This window comes from Anser anser (genome assembly GCF_964211835.1).
Source record: "Anser anser genome assembly, chromosome: 15".
Lineage (NCBI taxonomy): Eukaryota > Metazoa > Chordata > Aves > Anseriformes > Anatidae > Anser > Anser anser.
The window spans coordinates 10834018-10848304 of record NC_139736.1 but is presented as its reverse complement, the minus strand read 5'-3'; positions in this window follow the sequence as shown (position 1 = coordinate 10848304).

Genomic DNA, 14287 nt, shown 5'->3' with positions numbered 1-14287 from the left:
CTGGAGATGGTTTCCATAGCAATTACAACTTTGAATATTCATGGCACTGCTTGCTCATTGTCTCAGTTTTTCCAAGGACTGTTGTTTACCAGATGGATGGTGGATGTTAAAACTTTATTAAGGAGCTCCAAGGGGAATTTTCTGAGTTTTTTTTTTTTAAATGAGAGTGGCTGTTTTAATCATGGCTTTGCTATGTTTGCCCAAAACATAATGAATAATTTGGCAATTTTTAAAATACCATTGTTATCTCCCCCACCTGTGTACCCCAATGGAGCATGTAGGTGTGCCGCAGCCATTTCAGTTCAGAAGGTGTTGCCTGCATGCAAATCCATCACAAATTAGGCTGAGGGTGGTTGAGATGCTTCGTTTTGCTGTTCTTCAGAGCAAGCCCAATGGAGTGAGAAGTGCCGTAGCTTGCAGGTGGCAGCTGTGAAGTCCTGCTCTGTTTGTGAGCTGACTCACAGCATAGGATCAAGGGCAGTCTGGGATCTTCAAACTCTACTGCATTGTAAAATAATGTATAGTAATATAGAAATTAAAAAGCAAGTACTGGTAAGTAGATTTGATCCAATTCTCTGCTGCATTTCACCTTTGAATGATCTACTGGCAGGATTTCTGGCTTGTGACAATAATTCTCCGTTATGGCTACTATATATGTATACATAGTATATAAGCATCATCTTCTACATGATACTGTAGTGATATAGTAACAGTGAATTGTTCTGGACAGTGACTTTTACAAAGAAGAAAAGCACACGTAAGTTGGCAGTTAAATTAATTCAGCACTGCGGTTCACTGGGAAGTTACGGAAACAAGAACAGAGGAGCATGTATCATGCATGGAAGCTATTCGAGTTCTTTGTCACAAATAAATGTCTCTCTTGACACTTTTCACACTTTGTCAAATTTGGTTCAGTGGATCAGTTGCCGTATTTCTGCCTCCTGGCAGATCTGCTGCTGCAGAATCTTGCCCCATTCGTTTATTAAGAAATGAACTCAAACGAACAGTTTTTCAAACATTCCTGGGACAGGTACACTAAACTTTCTGTGGATTTTCTTAGTTTTCTTCCTAGAAGAAGTTTGAGAAGCTAATATTTTCTTAGATCTCTGTAGAATCCCTGCCGCAGGTTGTCAGCACTTTTGAATGTGAGCACTTGCTTTCAGCAGATGTTTTAGACAAGAACTAAGAGATGAATTCTAGATTCTGCTACCAGGTACGCGTAGTGGCAGCCTGTTCTTTATAGCTTCGCAGCCACATTAGTTTAAAGAAAGATGTTGGAACCCTCCAGTTGTACCTAGATTTCTGTGTATTTTCTTACTGGGAAGTGATCAACAATGAGAGGGAGTTTATCTGTTGGAATGTGTGCAGTTAAAGGACTGAAAAATTACATTTGGAAACTATTTTCGTCATATCAGACTCTGAAGAAAAGGCTTATATCAGAGTTTAGAGAACCAGATCTGGGACATTGCTGCAATATTGTGTTGCCACCTACTCCTATCCTTTCTCTTAGAGAATACTGAAAACTGTATCTTTAAAATTGCTGTATAGATTTTATTTTTATTTCTTTAGGTGTAGCAGTTTGCTTTTCATTTTTTAAATATTAGTTGACTAGGATTTATTTGATATAAATAAAAAACATCTATGATAACATATATATTGTCACAGAGACTTTTACTGTGATATGTAATACAAGGAAATGCGTATTGTTATAAATTTTAATAGTGACCCTGGGGCATATGAAGCCAAGAACATATATAAATATTGTAAAAGCATGGTTTACTGTAAAGAAGCTTCACATACAATCTTTTTTTCTTGCATCATTTTTTGAAGTGATAGTTCTTTGCAATCCTCTTTTTATAGCATCACGAACTCAAGGTTGTTTATGACACTAAAACACCTTGAAGTTTATACACACTTATTCTCTTCTTGGTTAAGCAAATATATTTTTAATTATTTTTAATGTTGCTGAACGATAGTATAGTGGCTGAAATGTGGATTATATTGAAGGTTAACTGGGCTAATGTTAAGAGAACCCAACTTCCTTCAGTCTTTCCCACAGACAAAGAGTTCCAGAATGTAGAAGAGGGAGTCTGGTCTTGGTGATTCTGACTTTTAAAAAGTTTTTTCCTTTTTTTCAGTATTTAATAAGCTGCATAAATATTCCTAGTTCAACAGGACAGTTTCATTTTAAACCAAGCAGACATTTTATTTCTGGATTTAGGAGTTGTGTTCATGTGTTACTAATTTCTGAATTTATTTATCTGATATAAAACTCAGTATTGGTACCAGTGTCTTTATTAAATGCAGTAATATCAACCTGCTCCTTCATTTGAGAGCTCAGGTTGTCATTTAGGTCCCAAGTATATATACCTCAGCACTAAATAAATTTACCTGTGTAAAATATTTATTGCCTCTGTATACACACATCTAGAAAAATGAGGGTGGATCTACAAGATACTTTTACAAATCTATAAAACCCCTGTTGATTCAGCTTCGATTTTTTTGTACCCCTAATGAAAGGAAACCTCCTCAGAATGGGTAATTACAAAACTGCCAGAGAAAGGCCCAGTCTCAATCTATGATTCTTTATCGTTGTCCCTCTGTTGCTTGCTAAGTCAAATTAGACCAACCAGTTCAGTCTTTAATATATGTAGGAGCTTTAGTGTTTGTTGTTGTACTTTTGTTTCTTTAGCTTTATTTTAGTTTGATTTAATTGAAAGTCTTACTTCTTGTTTTTGGATAAAGTTGTGGAGATGTAGCCATCCTAGGAAGAAGGGGGAGAAGAGTAAGATCTGTAAGAAAGAAAAGATATAGCTAAAATTCACAGGGAATGCTAACACTTTGAATGTGGCAATGTACATTGGGCAGAGCCTTTGATTTAAAATGTTTTGAAAGAGGTTTGGAAAATATTCTTGATCTAACTTTTTAGCCTTTGAAGCGTTACTTTGTGACCCCATTTGCAAATGTTCATAATCCTATAAAAGAGATATATAATGAGGTTCTTAAAAACCCTTGAACATTGATTAAAGTACTTTAGGATCCAAAAAATCATATTCATATTCATGCATAATAAAACAAGAGCCTTTATATTAAAACTGGTAACCTGCCATGGCTTCTGGGCATTTTGCTTTTTAATTCTCTCAGCCTTAAGTCTGATGTTTGATTCCTTTTGCAGCCAAATCTCCCAGCTAGATTACCAGGGAGTTCAGGATTACACTTTCAATGCCAAATACACATGTATTGGAAAAGAAATAGATAAATGGATGACTAGGTAACACAGCAGATTCAGGTATGTTTTTTCTATATTTTGTCCCTTTCTTTTTTTTTTTTTTAAAACTAGAATGACCTGCCTTATTGTTAACATTTAGTCATATCTTTTTCAGTCTAAAATAGGAAATAGTAAATTGTTTCCGATGTCATGTTTTGATAACATTTGAATTTTAATGGTATGCAGTAAAATAACGAAAATACAAAATACATAGGGTTACAGCTGATTAAATGTGCCAGACTAGAACAGCAGTCGGTGCATAATTACCTTCTAAACACCATACACAACACAGAGTATCATTAAAAAGTATTATTTGTAGCAGCTGTAATATTTAGCACCTCTTTTGTTGTTTGATTTGTCTGGTAATACTGCTTTAATACTTTCTTAATATTTATCCAAACTAACATAATATTTAATCACCTGCTTTTGGGGAATGACATAATTGTAGCCCTATTGAACAATTCCTTTCTCTTTCTAGGGGGCTTTTCTCTTGGCACTTTCTTGCAAAGCTTAAGAGTGCTTCCAACTATGAACTCCACCATATAGCTTGTTTTAGGGTGGAGGAGTTATTTTCCATATCTATGGACTCATATTGCAACCTGGCTAATCTAGGTAGTAAGTGCAAGCTACAAAGTCATGTAAAGGTTCTTTAGAGGCAGATATAAAGCAGCTTGATAGTATCGGTCCAATTGCTCTTGAATAGGTGTCCACATCACAGAAAAGCCTATCGTGACTGGCACTAATTGGCAGCCTTGTTGGCAGATTCTGGAATACGGTCCAAGGACTGATTGGATAGAGAGGATGAACTAATGCATCCACCCCCGTTCAGAGGTAGCTGGTTCTTGTCAGCATTGACAGATTGGGGTGGGGTATGAACCTTGGCGAATCCTTTCCTTTGGTTCTTTTCCTTCATCCTTTCTGTAGTTTTTGGTTTCTAGAGTTTCAGAGTGATGCTTCTCAGAGAAACAAAAACTACTTCAAAATTGAATAAAGAGAAATCAAGTTGATACTATTCCTGAAATTTCATACAATAAAAATGTTAGTGGAAGAGGTGAGGCATTTTTTTCTCAGTCATATCTAGAGAGTTGCTATTTTGACTTCTGCCAGAAGAGAGGACTGCCCAAATGTTTCTCAGCAGGGAAGGCCAATTTAGTGGGGTGAAGTGGTGACAAATCATCTTACAAGGGGCATGGAATATGCTTTGCAGGGAAAGAACCAAGATGCCATTCTGCCTTTCTTTTTTCGTTTCTTGGTATGTTCTCTAAAAATAGAGACTCTGCCTGATTTTAGAAGATTTTTGGCTATTGCATTTCTCTGCCTGTATGTGTAGATTCAGACAGCCTCAGGCTGTTGTAGTCCAAAACTATATTTTAATAAGCAGCTGGTTTTGGTTATTGTGTTTGTATTTGAAGCAGTGTTTTTGTGTGTGCGTTTGTGTGTGTGTTGTACATTAAACAATGTATAACACTGTTGTGGGGATAAAAAATGTGAATGAAAAATAATCAGTTTTGTTCAAATGGAGCATGTTACAAACTCCTGAATCTGCTCATGGATGTTCTTCTTGCAGATCTGGCACATCAGCAGAAGCTCCTGTACACAATTCCTTACTTTTACTCTTAGGACTTCTGGCTCTCACACTGAACATTAATTTAAAACTAATTAAAAAAGATGAAAATACTTGTGATCATTTATCCTTTTAATTAAATTAGAAGACTTGAGGGAATGTTTGTGGTCATTCCTGACCACTCACGCATTTCAATTGTAAATTAATGGGAAAAATGTTCCCAGAGTCATTTGCAACTAGTCCCATGAGTCATGTTACTCACTGCTTTTTCAGAAAACTTCAGTGAATAGGGGCTGGCTTAATCTGATAGACAAATATTACACTAGACTGCAATTTTTATGGAAAATACATTCTTCTCCAAATACCAAATATTGCTTCAAACATCAAAACATATAGCAGTCTGAATTATGTGCTAAAGACCAAGGCACTTCTTCGTCATGAATCTTGGTGTGTAGACCTCTGTTCACAAAGACATTAATAAACTTTCTATATGTATGTTATAAAGCCAAAAGTAAAAAAATAAATGAAAGTTTTCCTGGTAGCATGGCACAGAAGTTTATGCGTAAAGACTATATAGTTGAATGATATAAGATTTTTCATTTCCAATTTGGTCAACCCCTATTTAGCAACTTAGTAGTAAATTTGTAGTTCATCTGGATATTGACTTGCTGATAATAAGTAGAGAGTTTCACAACATTTGGATTATGCCTGTTAAAATTGCTTTTTTGATGTTCCTTGAAAACGTGATGGTTGTGACCTGGTCACTGCACATACTGTATGGTGAACAAAATTAAAAGAAAAACTTGGTGAATAATTGTCCTAAATGTGGACTCTGGAGGAAATAATGAATATATGGGGCAGAGTAAGTATCTGTTTGAATGTGGGAATTTTTATTTGATGCTTACTTTTTCTTATTTCTCATAAAATACTCCCTCAATGACAAAAGAGTAGATTGATAAATATAACACATCAGACAAAAGAATCACCACTGTAAAGAGAGGGATAACTATGAACTTGTGTTTGCTGAAGACTTAAAGCTCTGTCTCCCTGCAATGCCAATCTTATCACAGGAGGGCGGAGGAAGTAGGAAGATACAGACTACACTTGGGAACACAACAGTAATAGAATCAGCATCTGTGGAGTGCATATGGTAATGTGCTTATTTCTGATGTACAGTCCTTTCCCAAGTTCTCAGTGGGACAATGAGACTGCAACAAAGGAGTAAGGATTGCTGCCACAGTTGTCTCCAGAATCTTTAATCATGTCCAGGAAGGCATTTTTCTTGATCTTGTGAAAAGTTACCTCTTTCATTTGAGGTTAAAGTTGTTAGGCGTTGGTTCACTTTAACTATATTAGATTATGAAAACATTACACATTTACATGGAATGAGACAAACTCTGCTGTCCTGTGCTTTCTTGCCACCTAAACTGGATTGCTAATGCTCCCTGCTAAGAAGTACAACTAGACTGAAAATCAAATATTTTTAGTGGTAATTTATGGCATGTTTGCAGAAGATACTTCTGTAAGGAGTTCGACATTTTAGGGGACAAAGAAAGAGGACAGAAAGAAAAAATAGCCAATTCTTCACCTGTTTGTGCAGAATGTGCACCTGACACCTGATTCTGTTGGTAACACTTGGTACAAACAAGAGTTGTTAAAGTATGAACCTGTTTAGGAGAATCTTATGGACAAATAAAAACAAACAGAAGAATGTAAATAAAAATATTAGGTGGATTGCTCCTGCTCTTGATGATGATGTTTAATTTACACGTTAAAAAAAAATCTGTATTAGGCAAAACCTTGTAGGTAAAAATATCTAAAGCTAAAGCAATAACAAAGGCAGGAAGTCATCTGTAGGATGTGAACACAGGGAACCGTATCTTCCACAAGATGGAGCTGTGTGATTTCTGCTTTTGGAAGCAAGTCAGTCTATTAGTAAACGATTCTTTGATTACTGTACAAGGACAGAAGAATCACAGTGATCCATCATTGCTTTCTTACTCTGATGCTAATAAACTGCTGCACTTTAACTCAAGATGGTCATTTGGGAGCTAAAAATACAGAATTTAACATGAAGGCCTCTGAATCTCAAAGAAAAACTATGTTTAGAAAAAGAAATCCATTACCTTTCTCTTTGAAGATCACAGTGATTTGCCTAGTGTGTGGTGTCCTATCAGCTCTCCTTTATTTACTCACTTTGATGATGACTGCAGTGCAGGTTTCTTTGGAATGATTTCTTATCCTTTATGCTCTGTAACATCTGGATGAGGGAGGGATGTGATTGCTTAAATGATAATCCAAACAAGTATTCTCAGTAGCAGTGATGGACCTCCAGTTCTGGAGTGTTTATTAGATCTGAGCAGATGTAAGTATGGTAATTCATCAGCAGAATGGAATACTGGCTTTGAAAGCAGTAACTGGAAAAGATCAAGGAGTCATAATGGAAAAATAATAGAACTTGAGTGCTTGGTGCAATCGATGCCTTTGCATAAGAAAGTAATACAATGTTTTCCTGAATAAGCAAGGAAAGCAACAGAGGTAAGGAGAAGGGATTGTTTTATTTTATTTGTTTTGTTTTTATTCTTTACATGGCCTTGGTCAGCCTGCCTGAGGAGAACAGAAAGAAATGGTGAATTGAAAACTTTCAGAGCAAGGGTTTGACATCAGCAGAACAGAACAGAAGCAAAGAGCAGGAAACACCAGGATTCTCTCAGCTCAACGTGGACCAAAGATCATGCAGACAATGGCCTGAAGGTAAGAGTACTTCCACAGCATACCAAGAATCTCTTATTTAAAGGTTCAGTTATTGAGGTGTTAATAACCTGGGGTATGCCAACTGTGTAATTACTGATCAAGGAGGTGTAGACCCAGCTAAAAAGGGCATGATTACACCAGGCCTCCTGGGTCAAGTGGTGGTTGTGCAAAGAGATTCAAGAGCACTCAGGTATACTGGCCCTCTTGAATTAACACTGGCACTGCTGTTCTGTTTGCAACATTGTTAAATCACAGCAAGTCTGATATTTGCTGAGTTTTCCTGTTTTTTATTGTTTTGGATTGTAGTGGGTTAATGATTACAAACACTTTGCAAACTTTAAAAAATGATCCTATTACAGCTGATAAATGTAAGCCTGGTTTCCAATATGTGCACTCAAGCTACAGCTCCCTTTTTCATTCACCTTTCATTGCTAAAATCTAGCTTCTCCACTGATTCCCAAATGCACGTCCAAACTACTCCTCTGATCCCTTGCTTGTGGCTGGGTGAGAAGCCAAAGACCTGTGACTGCTTCTGAATTACATGTAAGCGGATTGTGTGGCTGATACATACACAGTGATTGGCTTGCTGGTATGTCAAGCATAATAGATAATTGCTGAGCTTACACAGCAATATTTTCCTCACTGGGAAGACTCATGTCAGTCTTTGTCTCCTACTCAGCTGTCAGTTCTCATGGAAACTTGTTGGAACTTGGTATCTTTGAGACCAGGTCCTTTTGTCAGATTTGATCAAAATTAGCCAATTCATTCAAAAGTTAGGAGGGAGGGGATGAGAAATGACAGGTTGGCGGTACATCTGTGTAATTTATTTCCTTACAAAACTGGCACGGAAATCAAAGTATTCTAATTTTCAAAACAGGCAATCAGAATTCAGTAGCATGCATACAACTGAAGCTTCTAGAAATTCAGATAAGTTATGAGCACAAAGTATTTTGTGGTAAGTCACAATGTTGAGTGTCATTGTTTTGGGTTTATGTACATATCTTTGAGTTTATGGATATGTATCTCCTCTCACCTGATCACATTCACTACAGAGAACCTCCCAGAGGATAAAAAGTAGATTGTCTAACAGTCTCCCTTTCAGGCTGTTTATCTAACACAGGCCATTTTGGGGAAAAAAAGAAACAATTCCAGCAATGACAATGACAATGAAAACAGTGAAGTGTTGATTGTCCACCTACTTTTTTGGGGTGAAAAATATTTTAGCCAAAGAGGAAAGCTGAAGGAAATAGTTGATAGCAGATGACAACTATGTTTCCACATCTTCTTAAGCTCTAATATGCTTTTTGTTGTAGTGAACTGACCCGCTTCATACTTTTAAAATATAATTAAAGAAAGATGCTGCATTTATGAACATTAGGTGGACAAAGGAGAACACATAGTTACTGAATTGGCAGTCCATGGATTAAAATTCTCTTGCAGAGTTTCTCTTCTTTGATTATGTGTTTCTGAAGGCAGGGAAATTAAATGAGTTTTAAAGAAGTTAAAATATTGCCAGCACTATGTAAGTAATAATGAAAAAATGTATCCCAAATCTATGCATTTTTTATTTTATGTAAGATAAAATGAACCACACAGATGTTTTGTTTCCCCTTTTTACTTTTTTACACATTTGCCATAAGACTTTTGAGCTGTGCCAGTCTTCAGTTTGTAAGAATATTCTTACATCTGAAGAAGGCAAGAGAAATGATGCTGTGGTACAAAAAAGAGATTTTGGCTCTGCACAATATTCCAGCTAGATAGAATTTTTTACCTTCATAGTATCTGTTGAGAAAGATATGATTATGTGTATTCTGTTACTAAATCATATTTAGGAAAGAATGGGAACTCTATAATATGATTCTCCCCCTCCCTCTACAGGTAGAAAATGTAAGAACCTGCTTGGTTGAGACATACTTAAAAGATTTTCAGAAATGAATAATCCACATCCGTAATGTCACTTGAATTGCATCCCATGAGGGAAAGCATGAAAAGAAAAAGGCAGGCATTACTAGTAAAGCTTTACTTTTGCACCACCATTAAACAACATTTTAAGTGAAACACAAAAGCAGTTAAGTGTGTGAAATTCATAATATGAAAAGGAGGCATGTAATAACAGGGAGAGCTTCTGAAGTAACTTAAAGAACCAAATGAAGGTGCTTTATTTGCAGGTAAGTATAGTGCAGCCTACACACTTCAATCAAGCCAGCAGTAGGCTTTAATAAGTGATAATAAAGTGTGAAAGGTGGTTTTCTGAGAAGGATGGAAAGATGCATGTACTTATTGCATGTAATTATGTATCCAGTAAACACACACCAAAATAGCTGCTCCATGTTGCCTTGCACTGTGGCACCCAAACAGCAGAGTAAGTATCCATGGGCTTAACTGAAGCTGAGTTTGCAGTTTTGATTTGGTGAGTTTAAAGGTCATGGGGTAGGAAAGGTCAAAAATGATAATCAGGCTAGAAAAACATACATGTAACTGCTTTACAGGTATCCTGCCAATTAGCAGGCTGTATAATTAAAAGACGACAAAATACTTAAACAGTGTGTATTGGAACATAACAGTTTATTTAACTACAATGACATAGCTATCTTGTTCACTTGTAGATACAATTTGAAGTCCATTTTATCTTGGCACTCAGATATGGAATTTCTATACTTTTGTTTTTTTTATCTGGAAAATGGAGTACTTTCTGATAAATTTCATAATTAAGAAAATACCAACCGCTTTTTCCCATAATGAAATCATTTTGCAACTTGTTTCAGCAGCAACAGAATTTCAATCTGCTGTTAGCTATCCAGCAAGCTCACTATATGTGCTTATGTGGGATTAAATTTCAATTTCCCTGGCCTATTTCAACTTGTTCACATATTGATTATTCTTGAAAAACATTGGAATAAAAACAAGTAAAGAACTCTTCTTGTGAATGCAGTTAAAGTGCAATTATTCTATATAAAGACAAGCCAAGATGAAAAGTACACCCAATCAATTTAAGACAAGCCTGGTAAGTCATGGAGCAAATCTGTTGTGCATATAGCCTCCACTTAAAATAAAAAGGTAACTGAGTAATTCCTGCTGTGCTCTTTGTGGGCTGCCCATGGATGCCTATGGTCATTGTGTAACACACTCTGTATGAAGAAAGGTGCCTCAAACACTTCTATTCCAAAAGTAGCGTTACTTTAGAATAAATACTGTGAGACAAAGAGAGTTGGTGATTTTTAAAGTCACCTCTAGCAGAACTTTTAGAAAGCTTTTGTCTGAAGTATGCATCTAGTTATTTTATTCAATGCCTTTTTTTATTTGGAGAAGCAACACACTTGATTGACAACATCCTGCCCAGTGGGTATTGAGGTCTAATAACTACTTGTATGACTTGTAATGAGAACTTTTGGGCTGGTTTAAATACTAAAGGGAGAATGAAGAACAGAGAAAGAATAAAACAGCACAATTTTAATGTTAAATGTATGTTGGAGCCCTTGATTTTTCTGTTAAATGGCATATTCTTTTGTTTTCTAGAATTTACTCTCCTTATACACTTAATAGGAACTGTTTAGAAGCCATGTAGTGTACAAAATCCATCTTCTTCCCCAAAACATAGCTGTAAAATACATATTACCATACAATGGATACTTGATCAACTCAGTAGTTGAGCCGTGATGTGCCCCAAATGATGTGCAAATACAATGAAGGTGTAATGAGATGTCAGCTGGAAATGGAGCGTCCTGGCTGAGCACCAGGGCCCTGTCTCTTGGAATCAGTGTGGCATTCTGTTAATATTGCAGGCTCATGAATGTTTTAGCTTGAGTAAATGCAAAAATCCTTCAAACTCTGTCTTTTATGTATCCGGCTGGCTGTAAGAATCTGCTGCAGGGTTAGTTAGCTTTCTACTATGATTCATAGATGTGCTTTCTCTCAAGTGTATTCTCTTGTACAGGGAATGTTGCTGTGTTCTCCTTTCTTTGAAACGAAATGCTCTTGCCTGTTGTTTCAAGTGCTGGAACTTATATTTTGAAAAGAATAATTAATTGTCATCAAAAGAATATATGCCATTTTTTGAGGGGTGATTCCTGTTCAGCAGTGCCTGTTTGCCTATTCACTCAGCATGAATTAATTGGATCTTTATCTTCTCTCCTTCCTTTCTGTATTTTGCCTTCCTTTTTGTGGGAAGGCACTCAGAGATCCATCTGAAAGCTCTCCCTACATGTAGAAAAATGATGGTGTGGTGTAGAACAGGAGGGCCAGTATAAGGGAAATTTAAGATAAAAAGTACTTTACTCAGATATATTTTTACCGAATAACAGAACAGGTCTAGAAAAGTAAAGAAAAAAAAGAAAAAAGGACATTCTCAGGCTGTCTCTTGTATATTTTTGTAAGCTCTTTTGTGACCTATTAGGTATGCCTTTTTTTAAAACAAAACAAAACAAAACAAAACGAAAAAACAGTGACAATAGCACAGGAAACATATGACGATGTTTTGGACAAGAAACATTATTTCAATCCAGATTATTACTATTTCTGGATCCAAATTACTTCAAAACCATCATGTTTGATTAAGTAATTGTTTACATCACCAGGTAGCAGACATTAGTTGCCATCCGTATGAAGTTTAGGCTTAGCTCTTGGGCAGAAGGGAACAGAATTACCAGTTTAAGGAGATTCTCCTTGCCTTCAGGCCATAGCAATGCAGGGATACCAGCTTTTCAGGAAAGAAGAGCAAGAAGGTGAGCAGAGCCAGGCGAGGGTTTATGCGGAAAAAGTGGAATCCTGAGATCTCTGAACATATGGCTGAAACTGCTTTTATGAGATGGGAAAATAAGACAGTTAATGAAATAATAATTTGGGAGATCTGAGTATACTCCATTGAAGAATGATGGCACCCTGGTAAGTGGATGATCTACCTGTGTTTATGAAGTATAGTGTGGACGAGAAAATATATTAAAGTGGTGCCTTTTTACTCAAGTTAGAGAATCTCCTGGGATGTAAAAATACCTGTGTAGTGTACCAGTGGTATTGAAGTGATGCTAGGCAGTCACATTTCTTTGTTTTCATGTTTCTTGATAAGAACATTAGTTGAATAACAGAGCTCTTTTTTTCTTTTTTTTTTTTTTTTTTTAGAAAATGTTTGCAAGCCATTCTCAATTTTTACATATAAAATTATAAATGTTTTAAATATAGACCTGAGGGAAAATATTAGGAGACTAATGTAACCTCTAAGTTTGAATTTAGTACACAGAAGGAAGAAAGTACAGGTGAACAAGTATATGGCAGATGGTCAACAGAAATATGTACAAAGACAAAATAAACATTAACACTATGCTGGTCAGTATTCAAATACATGATCAGAAGGACTGCCTCCTTACCTGCTAAGTAATCTTGTGTGGCAAGTAAGAAATAACACAAACACCTGAAATGTGAGCAGTAGAACCAAAGAGTTTAACAACTAGTGTGCAGCACGTAAAAAAAAAAATCTTAGAGGGATAACATTAAAATTAATGATGCCACGGACTGTAAAGAAAAATTTATGGGTATTATAGATAAAAGAGAAGCCTTTGGGGGAAGGACATAAAAGACATTACACTAAATAATGTTGGAAGCAATTGTAGCATAATTAAATAACGTTTGGGTATTTCAAATGTATAGTTTAAAGGAGAAATGATACAGACATAGAAGGAGAAAAATACAGACAGCCCAGATATCCCTGGTAAAGTTAGTTGTCTCATTCCGTCCCTGAACAGAGATAATCCTTTGACCATAAAATATTGGGATTAAGTGAAAATATTAAGCAAAACCAAGTTGCTAAGTTTTTGGGTTTGGCATTCCCACATACATTTCTTTTTGCCATAGTCAAGTTTACTTTCCAGTTCATTTGCTGTTTTGACTGCTGTAACTGTACAGCTCTTTATACAAAAATTTTTGGGCAGCTGCTCTGAACAATCTAACTCAGGTGTAATATTCATTTACTTGGAGTAATAATGACTTTTGAGCCAATAATAAGAAAAAATATTCTTCAATAATGAGAAAAAATATTTCTATTACACTTATGTTCTGGATATAACACAGATATCAGCTATAGATGGGGGACCTCCCTTTTTCCTGCAGGCATATACACACCTTCTTGTTCTGGATTAGATGAATCTCTCAAGGACACCAATAAACTTCTCAAACTTCTTTATGAACTTTGCAGAATAAATGCAGTATATGTTTCACTACTAAGTGTAAAATATTTCACTGGAGACTTCCACAGCTTCTTGAGACTGGAAGCTTCACGGTTCTACTTCAAAAGCGTGCTAAATTACAGATATTATGTGCTTCAGATAGGGGTTATGGCTTGAGTCACACATGAGATGAATGTAGTTTTGTATTTTTCATGAAATTTCACTCTTTTTTTGTTTGTTTGTTTGTTTTTCAGCATAAGACTTGCTTTTCCAGTTAAACATTTCTTTTGTATATGTGCAAACAGTTGTAAGGCCTGTATTTCTGAAAATAGTGGGTCTCTTTAAACAAACCGTTATTGAAGCTGCTGGTGATATGAGAAAGTATAATTATAGCAGCAGTTTCTAATTCTGCTACACATAAAATAAAAGTTTGGTCTGTGATAAACTCTAGAAAAAGCATGTAGTGCTATAAATGGAACAGTTTTAAGAACTAGGTACAAAAAACGTTGTGTTTAGAATGAAAAAGAGGGTTTAATAGTATGTTCT